The sequence below is a fragment of the Tripterygium wilfordii genome, chromosome 12 (genome assembly GCF_013401445.1).
Source record: "Tripterygium wilfordii isolate XIE 37 chromosome 12, ASM1340144v1, whole genome shotgun sequence".
Taxonomy (NCBI): Eukaryota; Viridiplantae; Streptophyta; class Magnoliopsida; order Celastrales; family Celastraceae; genus Tripterygium; species Tripterygium wilfordii.
Genome location: NC_052243.1, coordinates 8670451 through 8697433, shown reverse-complemented (window position 1 = coordinate 8697433; position 26983 = coordinate 8670451). Strand labels below are relative to the sequence as shown.

Sequence of the window (26983 nt, the reverse complement as noted above, 5' to 3'; positions counted from 1 at the left end):
GTCTATTGCATCTTTTCCTAATGAATAGTAGTATGAAAGCTTAACTAGCAAGGTAGACTTCTAAAAACACTATATAGAGTACAACGATCCACTTTGATTCTTTGGAATTGCTTAATGCTCTCCACGGACGAGCTTTTGACCTTTTTGTGCAATTTTAAACCTAACTTGCTCTATTGGAATCTTTACCAAGTGAAACACTGTACGAAAGCTAAACTAGAAAGTTAGAATTCTAAGAACACTAAATAGAGTACAAGGGTACACTTTGATGCTTTGTAATTGCTCAACTCTCTCCATAGACGAGCTTTTCTCCTTTTTGCACAATTTCAAAAATAACTTGGTGTATTGGCATATTTTGATGGGGAAACATTGTACAAAAGCTAAACTATCAAATTAGACGTCTAACAACACTAAGTAGAGTACAATAGTCTACTTTGATGCTTTGGAATTGCTCAACTCTCTCCATAGATGAGCTTTTCGCGTTTTTGTGCAATTCCAAACATAACTTGGTCTATTGGCATCTTTACCTAACGAAACGTAGTACAACAGATTAACTGGAAAATAGGACTTCTAAGAACACTAAATAGAGTACAACGGTCCACTTTGATTCTTTGGAGTTGCTCAACTCTCCCCATAGATGAGCATTTCACTTTTTGTGCAATTTCAAACATAAATTGGTTTATTGTCATCTTTAGCTAACAAAATGTTGCATGAAAACTAAAATAGAAAGTTGGACTTTTAAGAATACTAAATAGAGTACAAGGGGCCACTTTAAGGCTTTGGGATTGCTAAACTCTCTCGATAGACGAGCTTTTCACGTTTTTGTGCAATTTCAAACCTAACTTGGTTTATTGGCATGTTTACATAAGGAAACATTGTACGAAAGCTAAACTAGAAAGTTAGACTTTGAAAAACACTAAATAGAGTACAATGGTCCACTTAGATGCTTTGTAATTGCTCATTTCTTCCCATAGATGAGCTTTTCACGTTTTTGTGCAATTTCAAACCTCACTTGGTTTATTGGCTTCTTTACCTAACGAAACGTTGTGTGAAAATTAATCTAGAATGTTAGACTTCTAATAACACTAAATAGTGTACAACGGACCACTTTGAAGCTTTGGAATTGTTCAACACTCTCCATAGACGAGCATTTCACGTTTTTGTTTATTTTCAAACATAACTTGGTCTATTGCATCTTTTCCTAATGAATAGTAGTATGAAAGCTTAACTAGCAAGGTAGACTTCTAAAAACACTATATAGAGTACAACGATCCACTTTGATTCTTTCGAATTGCTTAGTTCTCTCCACGGACGAGCTTTTGACGTTTTTGTGCAATTTTAAACCTAACTTGCTCTATTGGAATCTTTACCAAGTGAAACACTGTACGAAAGCTAAACTAGAAAGTTAGAATTCTAAGAACACTAAATAGAGTACAAGGGTACACTTTGATGCTTTGCAATTGCTCAACTCTGTCCATAGACGAGCTTTTCTCCTTTTTGCACAATTTCAAAAATAACTTGGTGTATTGGCATATTTTGATAGGGAAACATTGCACAAAAGCTAAACTATCAAATTAGACGTCTAACAACACTAAGTAGAGTACAATAGTCTACTTTGATGCTTTGGAATTGCTCAACTCTCTCCATATACGAGCTTTTCACGTTTTTGTACAATTTCAAACCTAACTTGGTTTATTGGCTTCTTTACCTAACGAAACGTTGTGTGAAAATGAATCTAGAATGTTAGACTTCTAAGAACACTAAATAGTGTACAACGGACCACTTTGAAGCTTCGGAATTGTTCAACGCTCTCCGTAGATGAGAATTTCACGTTTTTGTGTATTTTCAAACATAACTTGGTCTATTGCATCTTTTCCTAATGAATAGTAGTATGAAAGCTTAACTAGCAAGGTAGACATCTAAAAACACTATATAGAGTACAACGATCCACTTTGATTCTTTGGAATTGCTTAATGCTCTCCACGGACGAGCTTTTGACGTTTTTGTGCAATTTTAAACCTAACTTGCTCTATTGGAATCTTTACCAAGTGAAACACTGTACGAAAGCTAAACTAGAAAGTTAGAATTCTAAGAACACTAAATAGAGTACAAGGGTACACTTTGATGCTTTGGAATTGCTCAACTCTCTCCAGAGACGAGCTTTTCTCCTTTTTGCACAATTTCAAAAATAACTTGGTGTATTGGCATATTTTGATGGGGAAACATTGTACAAAAGCTAAACTATCAAATTAGACGTCTAACAACACTAAGTAGAGTACAATAGTCTACTTTGATGCTTTGGAATTGCTCAACTCTCTCCATAGATGAGCTTTTCGCGTTTTTGTGCAATTCCAAACATAACTTGGTCTATTGGCATCTTTACCTAACGAAACGTAGTACAACAGATTAACTGGAAAATAGGTCTTCTAAGAACACTAAATAGAGTACAACGGTCCACTTTGATTCTTTGGAGTTGCTCAACTCTCCCCATAGATGAGCTTTTCACTTTTTGTGCAATTTCAAACATAAATTGGTTTATTGTCATCTTTAGCTAACAAAATGTTGCATGAAAACTAAAATAGAAAGTTGGACTTCTAAGAATACTAAATAGAGTACAAGGGGCCACTTTGAGGCTTTGGGATTGCTAAACTCTCTCGATAGACGAGCTTTTAAAGTTTTTGTGCAATTTCAAACCTAACTTGGTTTATTGGCATGTTTACATAAGGAAACATTGTACGAAAGCTAAACTAGAAAGTTAGACTTTGAAAAACACTAAATAGAGTACAATGGTCCACTTAGATGCTTTGTAATTGCTCATTTCTTCCCATAGATGAGCTTTTCACGTTTTTGTGCAATTTCAAACCTCACTTGGTTTATTGGCTTCTTTACCTAACGAAACGTTGTGTGAAAATTAATCTAGAATGTTAGACTTCTAAGAACACTAAATAGTGTACAACGCACCACTTTGAAGCTTTGGAATTGTTCAACACTCTCCATAGACGAGCATTTCACGTTTTTGTTTATTTTCAAACATAACTTGGTCTATTGCATCTTTTCCTAATGAATAGTAGTATGAAAGCTTAACTAGCAAGGAAGACTTCTTAAAACACTATATAGAGTACAACGATCCACTTTGATTCTTTCGAATTGCTTAATTCTCTCCACGGACGAGCTTTTGACGTTTTTGTGCAATTTTAAACCTAACTTGCTCTATTGGAATCTTTACCAAGTGAAACACTGTACGAAAGCTAAACTAGAAAGTTAGAATTCTAAGAACACTAAATAGAGTACAAGGGTACACTTTGATGCTTTGGAATTGCTCAACTCTGTCCATAGACGAGCTTTTCTCCTTTTTGCACAATTTCAAAAATAACTTGGTGTATTGGCATATTTTGATAGGGAAACATTGCACAAAAGCTAAACTATCAAATTAGACGTCTAACAACACTAAGTAGAGTATAATAGTCCACCTTGATGCTTTGGAATTGCTCAACTCTCTCCATATACGAGCTTTTCGCGTTTTTGTGCAATACCAAACATAACTTGGTCTATTGGCATCTTTACCTAACGAAACGTAGTACAACAGATTAGCTGGAAAATAGGACTTCTAAGAACACTAAATAGAGTACAACGGTCCACTTTGATTCTTTGGAGTTGCTCAACTCTCCCCATAGATGAGCTTTTCACTTTTTGTGCAATTTCAAACATAATTTGGTTTATTGTCATCTTTAGCTAACGAAATGTTGCATGAAAACTAAAATAGAAAGTTGGACTTCTAAGAATACTAAATAGAGCACAAGAGGCCACTTTGAGGCTTTGGGATCGCTAAACTCTCTCGATAGACGAGCTTTTCACGTTTTTGTGCAATTTCAAACCTAACTTGGTTTATTGGCATGTTTGCCTAAGGAAACATTGTACGAAAGCTAAACTAGAAAGTTAGACTTTGAAAAACACTAAATAGAGTACAATGGTCCACTTAGATGCTTTGTAATTGCTTATTTCTTCCCATAGATGAGCTTTTCACGTTTTTGTGCAATTTCAAACCTAACTTGGTTTATTGGCTTCTTTACCTAACGAAACGTTGTGTGAAAATTAATCTAGAATGTTAGACTTCTAAGAACACTAAATAGTGTACAACGGACCACTTTGAAGCTTTGGAATTGTTCAACGCTCTCCATAGATGAGCATTTCACGTTTTTATGTATTTTCAAACATAACTTGGTCTATTGCATCTTTACCTAATGAATAGTAGTATGAAAGCTTAACTAGCAAGGTAGACATCTAAAAACACTATATAGAGTACAACGATCCACTTTGATTCTTTGGAATTGCTTAATTCTCTCCACGGACGAGCTTTTCACGTTTTTGTGCAATTTCAAACCTAACTTGCTCGATTGGAATCTTTACCAAGTGAAACACTGTACGAAAGCTAAACTAGAAAGTTAGAATTCTAAGAACACTAAATAGAGTACAAGGGTCCATTTTGATGCTTTGGAATTGCTCAACTCTCTCCAGAGACGAGCTTTTCTCCTTTTTGCACAATTTCAAAAATAACTTGGTGTATTGGCATATTTTGATGGGGAAACATTGTACAAAAGCTAAACTATCAAATTAGACGTCTAACAACACTAAGTAGAGTACAATAGTCTACTTTGATGCTTTGGAATTGCTCAACTCTCTCCATAGATGAGCTTTTCGCGTTTTTGTGCAATTCCAAACATAACTTGGTCTATTGGCATCTTTACCTAACGAAACGTAGTACAACAGATTAACTGGAAAATAGGTCTTCTAAGAACACTAAATAGAGTACAACGGTCCACTTTGATTCTTTGGAGTTGCTCAACTCTCCCCATAGATGAGCTTTTCACTTTTTGTGCAATTTCAAACATAAATTGGTTTATTGTCATCTTTAGCTAACAAAATGTTGCATGAAAACTAAAATAGAAAGTTGGACTTCTAAGAATACTAAATAGAGTACAAGGGGCCACTTTGAGGCTTTGGGATTGCTAAACTCTCTCGATAGACGAGCTTTTAAAGTTTTTGTGCAATTTCAAACCTAACTTGGTTTATTGGCATGTTTACATAAGGAAACATTGTACGAAAGCTAAACTAGAAAGTTAGACTTTGAAAAACACTAAATAGAGTACAATGGTCCACTTAGATGCTTTGTAATTGCTCATTTCTTCCCATAGATGAGCTTTTCACGTTTTTGTGCAATTTCAAACCTCACTTGGTTTATTGGCTTCTTTACCTAACGAAACGTTGTGTGAAAATTAATCTAGAATGTTAGACTTCTAAGAACACTAAATAGTGTACAACGCACCACTTTGAAGCTTTGGAATTGTTCAACACTCTCCATAGACGAGCATTTCACGTTTTTGTTTATTTTCAAACATAACTTGGTCTATTGCATCTTTTCCTAATGAATAGTAGTATGAAAGCTTAACTAGCAAGGAAGACTTCTTAAAACACTATATAGAGTACAACGATCCACTTTGATTCTTTCGAATTGCTTAATTCTCTCCACGGACGAGCTTTTGACGTTTTTGTGCAATTTTAAACCTAACTTGCTCTATTGGAATCTTTACCAAGTGAAACACTGTACGAAAGCTAAACTAGAAAGTTAGAATTCTAAGAACACTAAATAGAGTACAAGGGTACACTTTGATGCTTTGGAATTGCTCAACTCTGTCCATAGACGAGCTTTTCTCCTTTTTGCACAATGTCAAAAATAACTTGGTGTATTGGCATATTTTGATAGGGAAACATTGCACAAAAGCTAAACTATCAAATTAGACGTCTAACAACACTAAGTAGAGTATAATAGTCCACTTTGATGCTTTGGAATTGCTCAACTCTCTCCATATACGAGCTTTTCGCGTTTTTGTGCAATACCAAACATAACTTGGTCTATTGGCATCTTTACCTAACGAAACGTAGTACAACAGATTAGCTGGAAAATAGGACTTCTAAGAACACTAAATAGAGTACAACGGTCCACTTTGATTCTTTGGAGTTGCTCAACTCTCCCCATAGATGAGCTTTTCACTTTTTGTGCAATTTCAAACATAATTTGGTTTATTGTCATCTTTAGCTAACGAAATGTTGCATGAAAACTAAAATAGAAAGTTGGACTTCTAAGAATACTAAATAGAGCACAAGAGGCCACTTTGAGGCTTTGGGATCGCTAAACTCTCTCGATAGACGAGCTTTTCACGTTTTTGTGCAATTTCAAACCTAACTTGGTTTATTGGCATGTTTACCTAAGGAAACATTGTACGAAAGCTAAACTAGAAAGTTAGACTTTGAAAAACACTAAATAGAGTACAATGGTCCACTTAGATGCTTTGTAATTGCTTATTTCTTCCCATAGATGAGCTTTTCACGTTTTTGTGCAATTTCAAACCTAACTTGGTTTATTGGCTTCTTTACCTAACGAAACGTTGTGTGAAAATGAATCTAGAATGTTAGACTTCTAGGAACACTAAATAGTGTACAACGGACCACTTTGAAGCTTCGGAATTGTTCAACGCTCTCCGTAGATGAGAATTTCACGTTTTTGTGTATTTTCAAACATAACTTGGTCTTTTGCATCTTTTCCTAATGAATAGTAGTATGAAAGCTTAACTAGCAAGGTAGACTTCTAAAAACACTATATAGAGTACAACGATCCACTTTGATTCTTTGGAATTGCTTAATGCTCTCCACAGACGAGCTTTTGACGTTTTTGTGCAATTTTAAACCTAACTTGCTCTATTGGAATCTTTACCAAGTGAAACACTGTACGAAAGCTAAACTAGAAAGTTAGAATTCTAAGAACACTAAATAGCGTACAAGGGTACACTTTGATGCTTTGGAATTGCTCAACTCTCTCCATAGACGAGCTTTTCTCCTTTTTGCACAATTTCAAAAATAACTTGGTGTATTGGCATATTTTGATGGGGAAACATTGTACAAAAGCTAAACTATCAAATTAGACGTCTAACAACACTAAGTAGAGTACAATAGTCTACTTTGATGCTTTGGAATTGCTCAAGTCTCTCCATAGATGAGCTTTTCGCGTTTTTGTGCAATTCCAAACATAACTTGGTCTATTGGCATCTATACCTAACGAAACGTAGTACAACAGATTAACTGGAAAATAGGACTTCTAAGAACACTAAATAGAGTACAACGGTCCACTTTGATTCTTTGGAGTTGCTCAACTCTCCCCATAGATGAGCTTTTCACTTTTTGTGCAATTTCAAACATAAATTGGTTTATTGTCATCTTTAGCTAACAAAATGTTGCACGAAAACTAAAATAGAAAGTTGGACTTCTAAGAATACTAAATAGAGTACAAGGGGCCACTTGGAGGCTTTGGAATTGCTAAACTCTCTCGATAGACGAGCTTTTCACGTTTTTGTGCAATTTCAAACCTAACTTGGTTTATTGGCATGTTTACATAAGGAAACATTGTACGAAAGCTAAACTAGAAAGTTAGACTTTGAAAAACACTAAATAGAGTACAATGGTCCACTTAGATGCTTTGTAATTGCTCATTTCTTCCCATAGATGAGCTTTTCACGTTTTTGTGCAATTTCAAACCTAACTTGGTTTATTGGCTTCTTTACCTAACGAAACGTTGTGTGAAAATGAATCTAGAATGTTAGACTTCTAGGAACACTAAATAGTGTACAACGGACCACTTTGAAGCTTCGGAATTGTTCAACGCTCTCCGTAGATGAGAATTTCACGTTTTTGTGTATTTTCAAACATAACTTGGTCTTTTGCATCTTTTCCTAATGAATAGTAGTATGAAAGCTTAACTAGCAAGGTAGACTTCTAAAAACACTATATAGAGTACAACGATCCACTTTGATTCTTTGGAATTGCTTAATGCTCTCCACAGACGAGCTTTTGACGTTTTTGTGCAATTTTAAACCTAACTTGCTCTATTGGAATCTTTACCAAGTGAAACACTGTACGAAAGCTAAACTAGAAAGTTAGAATTCTAAGAACACTAAATAGCGTACAAGGGTACACTTTGATGCTTTGGAATTGCTCAACTCTCTCCATAGACGAGCTTTTCTCCTTTTTGCACAATTTCAAAAATAACTTGGTGTATTGGCATATTTTGATGGGGAAACATTGTACAAAAGCTAAACTATCAAATTAGACGTCTAACAACACTAAGTAGAGTACAATAGTCTACTTTGATGCTTTGGAATTGCTCAAGTCTCTCCATAGATGAGCTTTTCGCGTTTTTGTGCAATTCCAAACATAACTTGGTCTATTGGCATCTATACCTAACGAAACGTAGTACAACAGATTAACTGGAAAATAGGACTTCTAAGAACACTAAATAGAGTACAACGGTCCACTTTGATTCTTTGGAGTTGCTCAACTCTCCCCATAGATGAGCTTTTCACTTTTTGTGCAATTTCAAACATAAATTGGTTTATTGTCATCTTTAGCTAACAAAATGTTGCACGAAAACTAAAATAGAAAGTTGGACTTCTAAGAATACTAAATAGAGTACAAGGGGCCACTTGGAGGCTTTGGAATTGCTAAACTCTCTCGATAGACGAGCTTTTCACGTTTTTGTGCAATTTCAAACCTAACTTGGTTTATTGGCATGTTTACATAAGGAAACATTGTACGAAAGCTAAACTAGAAAGTTAGACTTTGAAAAACACTAAATAGAGTACAATGGTCCACTTAGATGCTTTGTAATTGCTCATTTCTTCCCATAGATGAGCTTTTCACGTTTTTGTGCAATTTCAAACCTCACTTGGTTCATTGGCTTCTTTACCTAACGAAACGTTGTGTGAAAATTAATCTAGAATGTTATACTTCTAAGAACACTAAATAGTGTACAACGGACCACTTTGAAGCTTTTGAATTGTTCAACGCTCTCCGTAGATGAGAATTTCACGTTTTTGTGTATTTCCAAACATAACTTGGTCTATTGCATCTTTTCCTAATGAATAGTAGTATGAAAGCTTAACTAGCAAGGTAGACTTCTAAAAACACTATATAGAGTACAACGATCCACTTTGATTCTTTGGAATTGCTTAATTCTCTCCACGGATGAGCTTTTGAAGTTTTTGTGCAATTGTAAACCTAGCTTGCTCTATTGGAATCTTTACCAAGTGAAACACTGTACGAAAGCTAAAGTAGAAAGTTAAAATTCTAAGAACACTAAATAGAGTACAAGGGTACACTTTGATGCTTTGGAATTGCTCAACTCTCTCCATAGACGAGCTTTTCTCCTTTTTCACAATTTCAAAAATAACTTGGTGTATTGGCATATTTTGATGGGGAAACATTCTACAAAAGCTAAACTATCAAATTAGACGTCTAACAACACTAAGTAGAGTACAATAGTCTACTTTGATGCTTTGGAATTGCTCAACTCTATCCATAGACGAGCTTTTCACGTTTTTGTGCAATTCCAAACATAACTTGGTCTATTGGCATCTTTACCTAACGAAACGTAGTACAACAGATTAACTGGAAAATAGGACTTCTAAGAACACTAAATAGAGTACAACGGTTCACTTTGATTCTTTGGAGTTGCTCAACTCTCCCCATAGATGAGCTTTTCACTTTTTGTGCAATTTCAAACATAATTTCGTTTATTGTCATCTTTAGCTAACGAAATGTTGCATGAAAACTAAAATAGAAAGTTGGACTTCTAAGAATACTAAATAGAGTACAAGGGGCCACTTTGAGGCTTTGGGATTGCTAAACTCTCTCGATAGATGAGCTTTTCACGTTTTTGTGCAATTTCAAACCTAACTTGGTTTATTGGCATGTTTACCAAAGGAAACATTGTACGAAAGTTAAACTAGAAAGTTAGACATTGAAAAAAACTAAATAGAGTACAATGGTCCAGTTAGATGCTTTGTAATTGCTCATTTCTTCCCATAGATGAGCTTTTCACGTCGTTGTGCAATTTCAAACCTAACTTGGTTTATTGGCTTCTTTACCTAACGAAACGTTGTGTGAAAATTAATCTAGAATGTCAGACTTCAAAGAACACTAAATAGTGTACAACGGACCACTTTGAAGCTTTGGAATTGTTCAACGCTCTCCATAGATGAGCATTTCACGTTTTTGTGTATTTTCAAACATAACTTGGTCTATTGCATCTATCCTAATGAATAGTAGTATGAAAGCTTAACTAGCAAGGTAGACTTCTAAAAACACTATATAGAGTACAACGATCCACTTTGATTCTTTGGAATTTCTTAATTCTCTCCACGGACGAGCTTTTGACGTTTTTGTGCAATTTCAGACCTAACTTGCCCTATTGGAATCTTTACCAAGTGAAACACTCTACGAAAGCTAAACTAGAAAGTTAGACTTTGAAAAACACTAAATAGAGTACAATGGTCCACTTAGATGCTTTGTAATTGCTCATTTCTTCCCATAGATGAGCTTTTCACGTTTTTGTGCAGTTTCAAACCTAACTTGGTTTGTTGGCTTCTTTACCTAACGAAACGTTGAAGCTTTGGAATTGTTCAACGCTCTCCATAGACGAGCATTTCACGTTTTTGTGAATTTTCAAACATAACTTGGTCTATTGCATCTTTTCCTAATGAATAGTAGTATGAAAGCTTAACTAGCAAGGTAGACTTCTAAAAACACTATATAGAGTACAACGATCCACTTTGATTCTTTGGAATTGCTTAATTCTCTCCACGGATGAGCTTTTGACGTTTTTGTGCAATTTCAAACCTAACTTGCTCTATTGGAATCTTTACCAAGTGAAACACTGTACGAAAGCTAAACTAGAAAGTTAGAATTCTAAGAACACTAAATAGGGTACAAGGGTCCACTTTGATGCTTTGGAATTGCTCAACTCTCTCCATAGACGAGCTTTTCTCCTTTTTGCACAATTTCAAAAATAACTTGGTGTATTGGCATATTTTGATGCGGAAACATTGTACAAAAGCTAAAGTATCAAATTAGACGTCTAACAACACTAAGTAGAGTACAATAGTCTACTTTGATGCTTTGGAATTGCTCAACTCTCTCCATAGACGAGCTCTTCGCGTTTTTGTGCAATTCCAAACATAACTTGGTCTATTGGCATCTTTACCTAACGAAACGTAGTACAACAGATTAACTGGGAAATAGGACTTCTAAGAACACTAAATAGAGTACAACGGTCCACTTTGATTCTTTGGCGTTGCTCAACTCTCCCCATAGATGAGCTTTTCAGTTTTTGTGCAATTTCAAACATAATTTGGTTTATTGTCATCTTTAGCTAACGAAATGTTGCATGAAAACTAAAATAGAAAGTTGGACTTCTAAGAATACTAAATAGAGTACAAGGGGCCACTTTGAGGCTTTGGGATTGCTAAAATCTCTCGATAGACGAGCTTTTCACGTTTTTGTGCAATTTCAAACCTAACTTGGTTTATTGGCATGTTTACCTAAAGAAACATTGTACGAAAGCTAAACTAGAAAGTGAGACTTTGAAAAACACTAAATAGAGTACAATGGTCCACTTAGATGCTTTGTAATTGCTCATTTGTTCCCATAGATGAGCGTTTCACGTTTTTGTGCAATTTCAAACCTAACTTGGTTTATTGGCTTCTTTACCTAACGAAACGTTGTGTGAAAGTTAATCTAGAATGTTAGACTTCTCAGAACAATAAATAGTGTACAACGGACCACTTTGAAGCTTTGCCATTGTTCAACGCTCTCCATAGATGAGCTTTTCACGTTTTTGTGTATTTTCATACATAACTTGGTCCATTGCATCTTTACCTAATGAATAGTAGTACGAACGCTTAACTAGCAAGGCAGACTTCAAAAAACACTAAATAGAGTACAACGATCCACTTTGATTCTTTGGAATTGCTTGACTTTCTCTACGGATGAGCTTTTGACGTTTTTGTGCAATTTCAAACCTAAATTGCTCTATTGGAATCTTTACCAAGTGAAACATTGTATGAAAGCTAAACTAGAAAGTTAGAATTCTAAGAACACTAAATGGAGTACAAGAATTGCTTAACTCTCTCCATAGACGAGCCTTTCTCCTTTTTGCGCAATTTTGAAAATAACTTGGTGTATTGGCATATTTTGATGGGGAAACATTGTACAAAAGCTAAACAATCAAGTTAGACTTCTAACAACACTAAATAGAGTACAATAGTATACTTTGATGCTTTGGAATAGCTCAACTCTCTCCATAGACGAGCTTTTCACGTTTTTGTGTAATTTCAAACATAACTTGGTCTATTGGCATCTTTACCTAATGAAACGTGGTACAACAGCTTAACTAGAAAATTGGACTTCTAAGAACACTAAATAGAGTTCAGGTCAACTTTGATTCTTTGGAGTTGCTCAACTCTCCCCATAGATGAGCTTTTAACATTTTTGTGTAATTTCAAACATAACTTGGTGTATTGTCTTCTTTGCCTAACGAAATGTTGCACGAAAACTAAAATAGAAAGTTGGACTTCTAAGAACACTAAATAGAGTACAACGGGCCACTTTGAGGCTTTGGGAATACTAAACTCGCTCCATAGACGAGCTTTTCACGTTTTTGTTCAATTTCAAACCTAACTTGGTTTATTGGCATCTTTACCTAAGGAAATGTTGTACGAAAGCTAAACTAGAAAGTTAGACTTCGAAAAACACTAAATAGAGTACAATGGTCTACTTAGATGCTTTGTAATTGCTCAATTCTTCCCATAGATAAGCTTTTCACGTTTTTGTGCAATTTCAAACCTAACTTGGTTTATTGGCTTCTTTACCTAACGAAACGTTGTGTGAAAATTAATCTAGAATGTTAGACTTCTAAGAACACTAAATTGTGTATAACTGACCACTTTGAAGCTTTGGAATTGCTCAACTGTCTCCATAGATGAGCTATTCATGTTTTTGTGCAATTTCAAACATAACGTGGTCTTTTGGCATATTTAAGTAATGAAACATTGTATGAAAGCTTAACTAGCAAGTTAAACTTTTAAGAACACTAAATAGAGTGCAACGATCCACTTTGATTGTTTGGAATTGCTCAACTCTCTCCATAGTCGAGCTTTTCATGTTTTTGTGCAATTTCAAACATTGTTTGGTCTATTGGCATCTTTATCTACGAAAGCTTAACTAGGAAGTTAGACTTCTAAGAACACTAAATAGAGTACAACGGTCTTCTTTGATGCTTTTGAATTGCCAAACTCTATCCACAGCTGAGCTTTTCGTGTTTTTGTGTAATTTCGTAGATAACTTGGTCTATTGTAATCTTTTGGTTATAAAACATTGTATGAAAGCTAAACTAACAAGTTAGACTTCTAAGAACATTAAATAGAGTTAAACGGTCCACTTAGATGCTTTGGAATTGCTCAACGCTTTCCATAAACGAGCTTTTCACGTTTTTGTGCAATTTCAATCATAACTTGGTCTATTGGCTTCTTCTGGTGACGGAACGTTATATGAAAGCTAAACTAGCAAGTTAGACTTCTAGAAAATAACTAAAAATGAGGGTAGAAAGAAAATTAAAAAGGGTTTGAAGGATATTTTTAAAAAATCAATTTAGGGTCAAATGTAGAAAGGGGGAAATATTAAGTTTTAATTTAAAAAAAACGAAGAAAAAAGGGTGTAGTAGCACCCGATTCTCATTTTTACAAAAAGACAAAAGGGTTGTCGTTCCCCTTTCTCTCCACCACCTCCGGCAGCCTTTTTCGACGACACTCCGGCAAGTTTTCTGGCCTGCCAAGGGTTCTCCAAAGTTGAAACTACACCTACATTTCACTTGCTTAAAGAAAAGAGAAGGATTAAGGTAAATCTTTGAACCTAGGGTTGTGGGTTTCATGGGTCTTGGGGATTTTGATTCAAAGGGAGTTTTCTTTGTTGAATAACTCGAAATTAGGCTCTAATCTTCCTATATTATTAGGTTCAAGTGTGGTTCTTGAACCAATTCAAGAGGAGACTTTGCTTTCTTGATTTGGTTCAACTAACAAGTTTCAAGATAAGGTTTCTTGACTCAAATTGTTCTAATTAAGATTGAGTTGGTATGAAAATACTATTGTGATAGAGTTTTAATTGTTTAACCTTTGAATTTAAGGTAGAATGTGGATTTCTAAGAAATGGATTGGAGTTTAGAGTATGGAATGTAAGACTTGAGTGATTGGTGAACATTGAAATATTGATGGAGTTTATTTCATTGAATAGGTTAATGAATTTGCATGGAGTATACGTTGCTTTTGTGGTAAGGGCTTACAATTCGATTTGAGGTAGGGGTTTTCCCCCATTTTTGTTGGATTCTTCAAATTCCGTAAAAGTACCTTGAATTTCCTCTTCTTGGATATCATATTATTGTTTGGTTTAGTAAGTTCATTTGGGCTACTATTTGTTTGTTCCAAAGAGGGCCGAGCCCCTATTTTATTCCTATTATTTGCTATCTCTATAATTGATTATTCATTGTACATTAAACCTTGGAAATGTCGAGCTTGATTGACATGTTTGAAAATGCTCTTCATTAAATGTTGATGTATGTGGACATTGTATTTATTTTTATGCATTATTAGTGGCATGATGAATCACCGGGTATGGACTCGAGTGTTTCATGTTAGGTGTTGGTGGATTGGTGGTTACTATGGTATTTGGCCCAAGAGTGTGCTACATGTGATTGAGACTCTTGTGTCGGATATATGTATGTGTGATTTTGGGCCAAGAGTGTGCTCCGTGTGATTGGGACTCTTGTGCCTAATATTTGACATTCTCAAGTATTTACCGATGTTCCAGATATCTGGTGCTTGTAAATGCTTGAGAATGATGAGCTGCTGCTGGTTGATCATTGGAGGTGAGTTTGGAGGTTTGGTTGGATGGTCGAGGTGCATATTTTATCATTGACATATTATTGCATTTACTTTCTTGAAACTTCAACCTTTATTTATACTATATTGTTATCCCTACTGGCATTCGACTCATGCCCTCCTTTCTTATCCTTTCAGGTGAGTCTGCTTCTAATGTAGGTCCTCCATATTAGAAGAAGGGGGCGTGATCGTGGTGGCCTGGGTGGATGATTGACATATATTTTGGACTTTGCAAGTCTTTTATTTGATTTGGATATATATTTATGTATTATGAGATTATTTCTCTGGATTTTTGTTGGATGACCAAGAGGGTGCTCTGGATTATTGGAACTTATGTGTCGGGTATTATGGAGGTGGTTGTGTGCCTTGTCTTGGATTGGATTGTTTTTGGATGTTGGATTATCTTTGGATATTATGCTATTTTTGGATTTTCTATCTATATGCAGGATGTCATTCTCCAATTTATGGGTAGATGCTGTCCAATTTTCCGCTTGATTTATTGTTGCATGTGGTGTTGTTGTGCCATTTTATCATTTTCCTCATGCTCTAAGGGTCGTGACATGACAGTACAACGGTCCACTTAGATGCTTTGGAATTACTCAACTCTCACCATAAATGAACTTTTCATGTTTTTCTACAATTTCGAACATTGCTTGGTCTATTGGCATCTTTATCTATGAAAGCTTAACTAGCAAGCTAGACTTCTAAGAACACTAAATAGAGTACAATGGTCTACTTTGATGCTTTGCAATTGCTCAACTCTCTCCATAGACGAGCTTTTCACGTTTTTGTATAATTTCATACATAACTTGGTCTATTCGAATCTTTTGGTTACGAAACGTTGTACAAAAGCTAAACTAACAAGTAACACTTCTAATAACACTAAATAGAGTTCAACAGTCCACTTTAATTGTATGAAATTGCTCCACTCTCTCCATAGTGGAGCTTTTCATGTTCTTGTGCAATTTCAGACATTGCTTGGTCTATTGGCATCTTTATCTATGAAGCTTAACTAGCAAGTTAGACTTCTAAAAACACTAAATAGAGTATAACGGTCTACTTTGATGATTTGGAATTGCTCAACTCTCTCCATAGACGAGCTTTTCACGTTTTTGTGCAATTTCATATATAACTTGGTCTATTGAAATCTTTTGTTACGAAACATTGTACGAAAGCTAAACTAACAAATAAGACTTCAAAAAACACTGAATGGCATTCAATAGTCTACTTAGATGCTTTGGAATTGCTCTAATCTCTCCATAAATGAGCTTTTCACATTTTTAAACAATTTCAAACATAACTTGGTCTATTGGCATCTTCTGGTGACAAAACATCATACGAAAGCTAAACTAGAAACTTAGACTTATAGGAAAACTAAATAGCGTACAACAGTCCACTTTGATGCTTTGGAATTGCTCAACTCTCTTCATAGATGAGCTTTTCACATTTTTGTGCAACTGCAAACATAACTTGGCCTATTCGCATCTTTACCTAACGAAAAATTGTACGTAAGCTTAACTACCAAGTTAGACTTCATAGAACACTAAATAGAGTACAATGACCTACTTTGATTCTTTGGAATTACTCAACTCTCTCCATAGAAGAGCTTTTCACGTTTTTGTCCGATTTTGAATGTAACTTGTTCTATTGGCATCTTTACCTAACGAAACGTTGTATGAAATCTAAACTTGTAAGTTAAACTTCTAAGAACACTCAATAGAGTACAAGGGTCCACTTTGATGCTTTGGAATTGCTCAACTCTCTCCATAGACGAGCTTTTCTCCTTTTTGTGCAATATCAAAAATAACTTGGTGCATTGGCATCTTTTGATAGGCAAACGTTGGATGAAAGCTAAACAAGGAAGTTAGACTTCTATGAATACTAAATAGAGTACGACGGTCTACTTTGATACTTTGGAATTGCTCAACTCTCTCCATAGATGACCTTTTCACTTTTTTTTCTGCAATTTCAAACATAACTTGGTCTATTGGAATCTTTACTTCATGAAACGTAATAAGAAAACTTAACTAGCATGTTAAACTTCTAAGAACACTAAATAGAGTACGACGGTCTACTTTGATGCTTTGGAATTGCTCAACTTTCTCCATAGTTGAGCTTTTAACGTTTTTGTGCAATTTCAAACCTAACTTGGTGTATTGACATCTTTACTTAATGAAACATTGTACGAGAGCTATACTAGAAAGTTAGACTTCGAACAACACTAAATAGAGTACAATGGACCACTTTGCGGCTTTGGAATTGCTCAACTCTCTCCATAGACGATCTTTTCACGTTTTTGGGCAATTTCAAACTTAGCTTGGTGTATTCACATCTTTACCTAACAAAACGTTATACGAATGCTAAACTAGAAAGTTAGACTTTGAAGAACACTAAATAGAGTAGAACGGACCAGTTTGAGGTTTTGGAATTGCTCAACTCTCTCCATAAATGGTCTATTGGCATCTTCTGGAGTATTGGCATCTTTTGTTGGTTGCTAAAACTAGTTTTCGTCATGCAGAAGAAGCTAACTAGGATTGTTTAGCATAGGTATAAACCAAAATTTAACAAACGATGCCCTACAACCCTAACATGCACCACGGCCATAGTGTGTTTTTGCCTAACATACTTCTAAAAATTTATTTGATCTCAAATCTTATTTTAACATGTTAATCGAACACACAAGATCAAGTTTTAATCTTTGTAAATAATCTTAGCATGCTTCTAGGTTTATATCCTAACAATTATTAAAACAAGATCGAGCACACACAACATGGCAACAAGAAAGTTAGAGATTAACCAACCTCTTCAAAATCGAGGTCCTAAGCTTTCTTCTTTTCTTGAATGCATGAACCACCGTCTTGATCTCTACCAACTTGGAATGCCTATATCGTTTCCTTGGTATTCCCCTTAATCTCTTTGAGAACTGATGTGCATATATTTGTACACATTTTGAAGAGTAATTTTTTATTTGTTCTCGGTAAATTTAGTGAAATGGGGTTGGTAGTACAATGAAGGTTCTGTGTTTTTATTGTAGGTGAGCTGCACAAAAATTTTGAGAGATCTGGATGGAGTCGCGTGCTAGGAAAGGTGCAAAGTGGAATTGCTATTGTGTAAGGCCGCTCGAGCGCTCCTAAAGGATCAAGCGGAAGAGAATTAAGTTGCTGGACCAGAGGTTTAGTATAAAAGGGAGGCTATGCCTTTAGGGTAAGGGAGAAAAAAAAGAAAATAACAAGTTTCCCGTGGTTTCCAAGCAACAAAGCAACTCTTCGCCAAGGCTTTGTAAGACTCAAGATTGGAGCGTGCTATCAACCATAGTTTCATCAATTCAAGGGGTTTTCATGATCTCTATTTATGTTATCTTTTCCTAGAATTGATTGGATTACTCAGAGAATGAATTGTAACAAAACTTTTTTGCTAGGGCTATGATGTAGCCTAGCTTTTCTCGATTGAAGTCGACGTTTCAATAAATTCATGAAATTATTCACTGTTATGTGTTCATGATTGTTCTTAATGCTATTAAACATCTGGCCAATGTTTGATTGATTGATTGATTTATCATTGTTTTGTCTGGAAGGAAGAATATGGTAGTGATCGTGTCATGAATACCATAAACTGAATGGATCCCAGACATGGATCCATAGTTTATGCAGTGTTTTAATGGTTCTCCTATGATCTTAATGTGCTTCTGATTTCCTAACTCATGCTTGAAAGAGACGGGTGTTGATTAGAAGTAGTTTGATACAGCCTGAAAGGGTGTATGAAGTAAGTTAGGGAAACCCATTGATAACAAGAATAATTGTCCAAGGTTTATTCAAACTGAGATTCAATTGAGACAGCTACGGTGAAATCATATGCTCTAGTGCCTTTTAAATCTTGACTTTTATCCCACATACTAGTTTGCTGTTAATTATAGTTCGCTCTTTTATTCTTTTGATATTCAAACTCAATTTGGTATCCAGGTACTGTTTGTGATTAAATTGATAGCCTTAGTTGATTAAATGAGATAGTTCTTGAGGGTTCGATATCCGATCTTTGATCACTGTATTACTTGTTTGCGATTTCGTGCGCTTGCGAATAATTTTTCCAACAAGTTTTTGGCGCCTTTGCCGGGGACTATCTTAGGATATTTTACTATTGGTATTAGCTTAATTCAAGACTTACTCTGGTTTTAAGTTTTAATTTTAATTTTCTTATTATTTTCAGGTGCTCTTGATTGTGCATGAACTCTGAGAGGAGACGTTCGTGAAGCTTGGAGCGAGTCCTCTTTGATCCTGAGATCGAACGGACCTTTCATAGACTTAAACATGAAAATAAGAAGCAAGTTGAGACCACCAAAACAATCACTATGGCTGAAGAGAATTTGCCGTTGAGGACTTTAAGGGAATATGCTACACCAACAGCTACTCAATCAGCAATTCAGAGGCCGACACTTAACATTCAAACCTTTGAAATTCAGTCGAATACTATTCAGCTATTGCAGCACGCTTCCACCTTTTATGGACGGCCAAGCGAAGATCCAAACATCCACTTCACGACTTTCTTGGAGATATGTGACACGTTCAAAATACAAGGAGTTTCTGATGACGCTATCAGATTACGACTATTTCCATTCTCCTTGAAGGATAAAGCTAAGACATGGCTGCATTCAGAGCCTACAAACTCAATTCGGACATGGGATGATCTCAAAACAAAATTCTTGGCAAAATATTTTCCACCTGCGAAGACTACAAGGCTTCGTCAAGAAATTTTGACATTTAATCAATATGACAAGGAGCCACTTTGTGAGGCATGGGAGAGGTTCAAGGAGCTACTGAGGAAGTGCCCACACCATGAGATTCCAGAGTGGATCCAGATGCAGACTTTTTATAATGGGCTAAGTGCTAACAACTGTACTTTTGTTGATGCTGCATCTAGTGGAGCACTCATGGGAAAGAACCATCGAGAAGCAAGGGATTTGCTGGAGACAATGGCCACAAACAGCTACCAATGGCCGAGCGAGAGGATCAATCCTAAACCAGCCCATGTGCTTGAGCATGATGCAATGGCTATGCTAACCGTACAAATCTCTTCCCTTACTAAAAAAGTTGATTCTTTGAGCGTTAATTCCACTAATTCTCCAACTAATACTTGTGATTTTTGTGCAGGTCTTCACTCCATATCTGAGTGTACGATCACGATGGAGCAAGCTAGTCAAATTGGAAATTTTAACAGACAGCGCAATGACCCATACTCTAACACTTACAATCCAGGCTGGAGGAATCATCCGAATTTTTCATGGTCGAATAACCAGAATGTTTAGAGACCACCACCTGGTTATGCTCCTCAAGAAAAGAAGGTAAATTTGGAGGATGCTTTAACTCAATTGACTACAGTCTCTACACAATTCATGGCAGAAACAAAGACCAACTTTCAGAATCAACAAGCATCCACTCGAAACTTGGAGATTCAAGCCGGACAAATAGCTGAGGCCATCAGTGGCAGGGATAGAGGATCCTTGCCAAGTCAGACAGAAATAAATCCTAAAAATCAAGAACAGGCGAAAGCCATCACTTTGAGGCGAGGAAAGCAAGTTAAAACTGCCATTGATCTCGACGCAGAGAAGGATGACCAGCGGGTAGAATCTGACATAGGAAATAATACTCCGGCACCTACTGAAGGATCAGTTGATACTACAGTTCGGAAGGCTACTATGCCAATTCCTACTTATGTACCACCCATTCCATTTCCACAAAGGCTGTAGAAGAAGAATGATGATGAGAAATTCTCTAAGTTTCTCTCTATGTTCAAAAAATTGGAAATAAATATTCCCTTTGCTGAGGCTCTTGAACAGATGCCGAAATATGCCAAATTCATGAAAGACATACTTTCCAAGAAGAGGAAGTTCGGCCATCATGAGAAGATTCAGCTCAATGAAGAATGTAGTGTTATTTTGCAACGAAAACTTCCTGTTTCAAAATTCCATGTGTGATCGGCACCCAGTTATTTGAGCGAGCCTTATGTGATTTAGGGACTAGCATCAACCTCTTACCATTATCTGTTGCAAAAACTTTGGGAATTGGAGATATTAAGGCAACTACAGTTTCTTTGCAGATGGCTGATCGCTCTATCACCTATCCAGAAGGCATTATTGAAGATGTATTAGTGAGAGTTGGAAAGCTGATTTTTCCAGCTGATTTTCTGGTCTTAGACATAGAGGGAGATTTGGATACGCAGCTGATTTTAGGTCGTCCTTTCTTACTCACTGCTCGCACACTTATTGACGTGGAGCAAGGCTTGCTTACAATGAGGATAGGAGAGGAAACAACCACTTTTCAAGTATTTAATGAAGTAAAAAAGTCACCGCAAGATACAGGAAAGTGCTTCAGCATAGATATGATTGATAGCTCGGTCGTGGAAGATCTTGAAGAACACTTGATAGCTGATATCTTGGAGACAACCCTGAGAAGAAGTGTTACAACAGCTGACGACAGCCCTTCACTTGTGGAATGTGTTCATTATCTTGATTCGAACAAGCCAACTCAGCCATGGATGAGAGAAAAATTCAAAGAACTTCATCTGGTACCTCCAAAGCCTTTACCGAATGTAATTTCAGCACCTACTTTGACACTCAAACCGCTGCCAGCTCACTTAAAATATGTTTATCTTGGTGAGAATGACACACTTCCAGTTATTGTTGCTGAAAATTTGAGTTCACTTGAAGAGGAGAAGCTTGTGTGTGTTTTAAAGGAGGGATAATCCCTTCCATGTGTATGCACCGCATTTTAATGGAGGATGATTACAAGCCTTCGGTCGAGCATCAACGAAGGTTAAATCCACACATGAAGGAGGTTGTTCGGGCTGAAGTGTTAAAGCTCTTAGATGCGGGAATTATTTATCTGATTTCAGATAGTAGTTGGGTGAGTCCTACCCAAGTTGTACTGAAGAAAGGAGGCATGACGGTAGTCAAAAATGAAGCAAATGAGTTGATACGTACACGTACTGTCACAGGTTCGAGGGCATGTATTGACTATAGGAAGCTCAACAACGGTACATGCAAGGATCACTTTCCCTTGCCTTTTTTTGATCAGATGCTTGAAAGATTGGCCGAATATGCTTATTATTGCTTTTTGGATGGATACTCCGGGTACAATCAGATCCCTATAGCTCCCGAAGATCAAGAAAGGACTACGTTTACATGCCCTTTTGGTACTTTCGCATATAGGCGAATGCCCTTTGGTTTATGCAATGCACCCGCTACTTTTTAGCGCTGCATGATGAGCATATTTTTAGCTATGGTGGAGCGTTTTATTGAGGTTTTCATGGACGATTTTTCAGTCTTTGGCTCATCTTATGATGCGTGTCTACATAATTTATCACTGGTGCTTCAACGGTGTGTGGAAACTAACTTGGTTTTAAATTGGGAGAAGTGTCATTTTATGGTACAAGAAGGCATCGTGCTTGGGCATAAAATTTCAGCTAAGAGCATTGAAGTTGATAAGGCAAAAATAGCGATTATCTCGAAATTGCCTCCTCCGACAAGTGTTAAAGGTGTCCGAAGTTTTCTAGGACATGCAGGGTCTTACCGGAGATTTATTAAGGATTTTTCAGAAATTACAAAACCCCTATGTTCTCTCCTTCTCAAGGACGCCGATTTTGATTTCAATGAAGAATGTTTGAAGGCATTTGAGTTGCTCAAAGAGAAGCTCACTACGACACCCGTCATTATTGCACCCGATTGGAGTCTACCGTTCGAAATTATGTGCGATGCGAGTGACTATGCCGTTGGGGCTGTTTTGGGGCAGCGAAAAGAGAAGGTAATGCAAGTAATTTATTATGCTAGTCGGACGCTCAACGATGCTCAGTTGAATTATGCTACTACGGAGAAAGAGCTGTTGGCTGTAGTCTTTGCTTTAGATAAATTTTGCTCCTATTTGATTGGCTCAAAGGTGACTGTTTATTCTGATCATTCGGCTTTGAAATATTTATTGTCCAAGAAAGAAGCTAAACCGAGGCTTTTCAGATGGATTCTTCTTCTACAAGAGTTCGATATTGAGATAAAAGATAAGAAGAGATCCGAAAATGTTATAGCTGATCATTTATCGCGACTAGTGTATGAAGATGGCGGAGATGTGGTCCCCATTAGTGAGTATTTCCCGGATGAACAGCTGTACACAGTTGAATTGAAAGGCCCTTGGTTTGCTGATTTTGCAAAATTATGTGTCCAGCGAGTAGTTCCAACAGGCTTGTCTACGCACCAAAGAAATAAATTTTTTTCTGATGTCAAGCATTATTATTGGGATGATCCTTACATATGAAAACATTTCTCGGATCAGATCATTCGACGGTGTGTACCTGAGTCAGAGATGGAGGATATATTGCGGCATTGTCATGCCATGGCGTGCGGAGGTCACTATGGTTCAGTAAAAACTGTAGCGAAAGTGCTACAATCTGGCTTCTGGTGGCCTACTCTGTTTAAAGATGCTCATAGTTTTGTTACTGCTTGTGACCGTTGTCAAAGAACGGGGACTATCTCGAGTCGTACTCAAATGCCTCTTACTAGTATTCTGGAAGTAGAACTATTTGATGTGTGGGGGATTGATTTTATGAGCCCTTTTCCTTCTTCTTTTGGCAATGAATATATTCTAGTGGTTATGGACTACGTGTCCAAATGGGTAGAGGCAGCGGCACTTCCCACCAACGATTCAAAAGTGGTGGTCAAATTTATACGAAAAAATATTTTCCCTCGTTTTGGAGCTCCAAGGTTCTTTATTAGTGATAGTGGCGCCCACTTTTGTAATCGACTCTTCAAGTCAGTTTTGGCGAAGTATGGAGTTTCCCACAAAGTGGCTATGCCCTACCATCCGTAAACGAGTGGATAAGTGGAGGTGACGAATCAGGAAATTAAGAAAATTCTAGAAAAAGTTGTCAATGCATCTAGAAAAGATTGGAGTTTACATCTAGATGATGCTCTTCGGGCATATAGGACTGCTTATAAAACTCCTCTTGGAATGTCGCCTTATAGGCTTGTTTTCGGAAAAGCTTTTCACCTACCAGTTGAGCTAGAACATAAGGCTTTTTGGGCTGCTAAAGCACTTAATTTTGACCTGAATAGGGCTGGTGAGAAAAGGTTTTTGCAGCTGAACGAACTGGAGGAAATCAGGAATGAAGCATATGAAAGTTCGAGAATTTTCAAGGATCGTACGAAGAGGTGGCACAAAAAGCGTATCATCAAGAAACACTTCTTTGTTGGGCAAAAAGTATTGTTATTCAACTCTCGACTTCGTTTCTTTCCGAGAAAGTTGAAATCTAGATGGTCAGGACCATTTACTGTGGTACAAGTGTTCCCACATGGAGCTGTTGAGATTAGGCAAGATTCGGGCAGCGCTAGTTTCAAAGTCAATGGGCATCGCTTGAAACCATATTTTGAGGTGGATTTTGATCACCAACGAGCTTCTTGGAGGCTCGACGATTCAAAGTGATTCATGGATTGGAGTACCACGTCCGGCTGAAGACGTTAAATTTAGCACTGTTTGGGAGGTAACCCAAGGGAAGGCTTGGTTCATTTTTCTTGACTACATGTCACGGCTTAAATCGATCAGCTAAGTCTCCGACCGTCTTATTTTTAGTTGTTTCTGTTCATTAATTTTCCATGATTCGTGTTGTGTGCGTCTATGTTCTTTTCTTTTCAATTGCTTAAAAAAAACAAACTGGTTAATTTGTCCGCTCGAGTGGTACATAGCGATCGAGCGACAAATTATCAGCCTTCTGGAACAGTAGCTTCGGTTTCTACTGATCGAGCGCCCTGGCCGATTGAGCGGCTACTCCAGGCCGCCCTCCTCCTTGCCACCGTTGTCTTGCACAGCCACTGTTCCCACGGACCAGGGAATATGGGAAAGCGCAAGGCTGTTGTTGCACCTACCACTTCATCCAAGACGGGTGCCAATATGTACACTGATACTCCTCTCGAGAAGGAAACACGTATTGCTGAGCATGTGCGTCATGGCCAGGGGGCACTTATGGTTTTTTTGGGGCGTCCGCCACACAATGTTCCACCTCCCTCGTGATTACTCTCAGGTTGTGTTGTTCCCATTTGTGTGCTTTACTTTGTTTCATCTTTTACGCATTGGGGACACTGCGTTGTTCAAGTGTTGGGGGGTGTTTTCTTATAGTAGTATGCGGTAGAGGTAGTGTGTTATTATTAAAAAAATAAAAAATAAAAAAATGCAAGTTTAAAAAATATATATATATATATATATATATATAGAAAATGTGTGTTTCATGGTGTTTTTAGTTCTTCAAGTCCTTCATAATGATGAGATTAATTTGAGCTACTTGATTGCTCTAAAGATGATTTGCTTAAATTTTTGATTTGGAGAGTAAATAATTCATGAATCGTTAACTTGCATGTGAAGTCCAAAAATTGCATGGTGTCATTCATCACATACAAATTGTGGAGACTTATACCCGGTGAGATTTTGAGCCAATCGATTTATTTTGAGGGATTCTGTTTGTACTCCATGATTTTTTTCTTCTTGTGTTTCAATTTTCTTGAAATAGATCTCATATTCCTTGTTTTGATCATTTTACCAAGAATACATCTTTGTGAATTTATGCCTTGATAAGCTTTTCTTAAGATGGTCATGTTGATCTTAAGAGATGAAAGTAAGGCCTTCTTTGATTCGTCTGTTTATCCTTTTAGCCTACGCTTACATGTTCCTATCGCTAGTACCCTTTTTGAGCCTTGACACTCATTTTTTTTTTGCTCATAACCCTTCAACCTTATCCTATTGATATAAGGATTCTTTCTACCCAATGATAACTTAATGTTTGATATCTTTTTGAGAACCATTGGGGGATTGAGGAATTAAAAGGGAGTTGGTTGTTTGTTGTGTTTTGATAATTCTATTGGAGTTGTGTTTTGGCTATGAAAGAAGGGAGGTTAGTGTGGGATGGTGCAAAGAAGTGAGGAAGGAAAAATGGGAGAAATAAAAAAAAAATTGCAGAAAGAAGAGAAGGGGTAAAATAAAAAAAAAGGTTTTGTGCTGGTACGGTGTAATATTTGGTGATGAGCTTCTAGGAGTTGAACAGTGTCAGTGCCATGTAAAATCAGTTGGAAATTAAATATCTAGAGAAGGTGTGGATTGCTATCTGAAACTTAGATGGTTCTCTTGAATTTTATGTTCCCTTATTTTTTGTTTCACCTACACTATACCCTTCGCCTTACATTAAAATCCTAAAAAGTCCTACTTGATCTTGAGAATGACTTGGTTTGAATTTGAAGAGTGATTTGAGATATGATTCACGATTCTTGGTAAGATGAATCCTTTGACGAGATCTAAATTTTCTCCGTTTCTTTCATAGCGGTTTTCATTAATTGTATGTGGGATTTTGCTATCTTCCTTACATCATTCCGCCCACATGCGCTTGAGAGAGTATTTTTAGCCTACTTCAGTGTGCATTTGATTCTGAGTGAATTACCTGTGAGGCTTGAAGTTGAAGCTAAATGTTATGTGATGAATGATTACTTTTGTAATTTTGCGATGGATATGACAGTTCTTGGTTCAGTTTTATTGAAGTCTCTGAATTAAGGATCGAGTAGATTGTTTTTGGATGTGATTATAGTGATATAAATTTCTGACATGAACGAAGGAATATAAGGACCAACCTAATTTGTATTTGATTCTCTCTTGATTTACTCGAGGACGAGCAAAAGAAAAGTGTGGGGGTATTTGATGTGCATAAATTTGTACACATTTTGAAGAGTAATTTTTTATTTGTTCTCGGTAAATTTAGTGAAATGGGGTTGGTAGTACAATGAAGTTTATGTGTTTTTATTGTAGGTGAGCTGCACAACAATTTGGAGAGATCTGGATGGAGTCGCGTGCTAGGAAAGGTGCAAAGTGGAGTTGCTATTGTGTAAGGCCGCTCGAGCGCTCCTAAAGAATCAAGCGGAAGAGAATTAAGTTGATGACTAGAGGTTTAGTATAAAAGGGAGGCTATGCCTTTAGGGTAAGGGAGAAAAAAAAAGAAAATAACAAGTTTCCCGTGGTTTTCAAGCAACGAAGCAACTCTTCGCCAAGGCTTTGTAAGACTCAATATTGGAGCGTGCTATGAACCATAGTTTCATCAATTCAAGGGGTTTTCATTCATCTCTATTTATGTTATCTTTTTCTAGAATTGATTGGATTACT

At 36.7% G+C, this 26983-nt stretch overlaps 1 non-coding gene and 1 pseudogene across 1 annotated transcript; one reads left to right on the top strand and one right to left on the bottom strand.

The window, feature by feature from the left end:
• The window catches only part of LOC120010524, an 84533-nt pseudogene extending 60262 nt beyond the window's left edge, over nucleotides 1–24271 (top strand).
• On the bottom strand, nucleotides 19544–19649 carry LOC120011623. The gene has a single exon (XR_005471067.1). It is a non-coding gene; the product is annotated as a small nucleolar RNA R71 (small nucleolar RNA).
• Nucleotides 24272–26983: the final 2712 nt, after the last annotated feature.